This window comes from Cebus imitator, unplaced genomic scaffold (genome assembly GCF_001604975.1).
Source record: "Cebus imitator isolate Cc_AM_T3 unplaced genomic scaffold, Cebus_imitator-1.0 Scaffold650, whole genome shotgun sequence".
Taxonomy (NCBI): Eukaryota; Metazoa; Chordata; class Mammalia; order Primates; family Cebidae; genus Cebus; species Cebus imitator.
The window spans coordinates 455,868-458,077 of record NW_016107965.1 but is presented as its reverse complement, the minus strand read 5'-3'; positions in this window follow the sequence as shown (position 1 = coordinate 458,077).

Below are 2,210 nucleotides of genomic sequence, written 5' to 3'. Positions count from 1 at the left end.
TTTTGTATTTTTAGTAGAGATGGTGTTTCACCATGTTGGTCAGGCTGGTCTTGAACTCTTGACCTTGTGATCCACCTGTCTCGTCCTCCCAAAGTGTTGGAATTACAGGCATGAGCCACTGTGCCTGGCCAAAAACTCATTTTCTTACAACCTAATAACAACTATCAACATTTCGTATTTCCTCCTGTTCTTTTGTTTGTTTAGTTTTTTTGTAACTGTTTTACATTATACATATATGATTTTATATTCTATATTTAAAATGCAATATTGTAACATAATGAGCAGCAATATAACATAAGGCAGAAAATAGCTTGGCTTGAAGTCAGAGGGTCTGAGTATGAATCCCAGCTCTGACACTTACCATAAGACTTTGGACACACAATTTACCTTTTCTTAGACTCAGGTTTCTCTTCTATATAATGAAGATTATAGGCACATCCATCCATTCTCTACTGCTAGTTTTTTGTGGGGTCCTCTAGACTGGGGCCCCTTCTGACTGGTCCACTGCTACGTCCTGACAGTTGGGCTCTGATTGGTTAAAGATGGCCACAAAGTCATGAATGTTCCCCCCATCTACAGCTGTAGCTTATTTCTCCATCCCTTGGAATCTTGGCCTGGCCTTGTGAGGTAGCCAGCTTCCAGAATGGTCCCCACGATTCTCACTTCCTGGTCATTGCTACTCTTTCATAATCTTCTTCCACTATGAGTCAGGGCTCACGACGGATAGAGTATGGTGGCAATGACAATGTATGACTTCTCAGGCTAGCTTATAAAGGGCATCTGGGCTGCTGCCTTGGTCTCCTGGACTACTTGCTTGGGGAAAAGTACCCATCAGGTTGTGAAGATACTCAAGCAGCCTGTGGAGAGGTTGATGTGCAGAAAAACTGAGACTACCCACCAACAACAAGCACCAATTTGTCAATTATATAAGTCACTCTGGAAATGGATCCTCCAGCCCCAGTCAAGCCTTCAGATGAGTGCAACTTTGGCCAACATTTTCACTGCAATCTCATGGACACTCCCAACCTGAACTGCCCAGAAAAACTGCTCCATAATTCCTGACCCACAGAAACTGTGAGAGATAAATGTTTATCATCATTTTAAACCACTACATTTTGGGATTGTTATGCAACAATAAATAAAACACCCGATGACTGACTTTGTCCAATAGAATTCAGTAGCTGTGATAGTTTGGACTTTGAAGCTCAGGCCTTAGGAGAACTGAAGCTTTCACTTTTTGACCTTAGGAACCCAGACACCATGCTGTAAGAAGCCCAGGCCACATGGAGAAACCACAGAGAAGAGAACTGAGGCACTCTAGGTGAAACGCACTGAACCTCACAGCCAACAGTCAGCACTGATTGCCATCTCTGTGCAGGGACCACCTTGGAGGTTCCAGCCGTGTCATGTTCTAGACAACTGCAACCTTAGCTATCACCAAAGAGAGCAAAACATACAGCTGAGCTCAGTCAACCCACAGAAATATGACATAATAAAATAACGTTGCTTTCAGCCCCAGTTTTGGGTTGATGTGTTGTATTGCAATATTTAACCATAAGGTGGTTTAGCTCCTGGCACCTAATTGATTCTAGAAAAATATCTGGTGAACACATAGGTGACCCTCATTGAGTCTCAGCTTCCTTTCTAGAACATCGCAGAGGTTAGGCTATTCCACGCCTCACATTCTACTAGCCTCAGTCTCTCTGCTGTGTTACGTCTCCTAGCCCAGCTGCCTGCCACCAGATCACACTTTATTCTTGCAGGAACACCAGCATCTGTGGCAGCTGTCCTCTGCCCCATGCTAGTTCCTCCTCTTTGTTTCTGAGGCACTCACACATCCCAGGCACCTGCTTCCTCTTGAAGCTCTCCTGGCATTTTGATCATGGGGCTGTGAGATTTGGCAGGAGGAGAGCAGTAGAGGCCCTCAGCCTTATGGGTTACACCTGCTCAGTTCAGCCAGAGGACCCTGGAAATGTTCCCAACAGGGCCCTGGGACACACAGGCAATGAGAGGAACAAATGCAGACTGTCTGCCATCTCCCCTTCCTCAAGGCCAAGTCCCAGGGTCAATTATTTGCTAGAAAATGATTGGTCTCGGCCGGGCGCGGTGGCTCAAGCCTGTAATCCCAGCACTTTGGGAGGCCGAGGCGGGTGGATCACGAGGTCAAGAGATCGAGACCATCCTGGTCAACATGGTGAAACCCCGTCTCT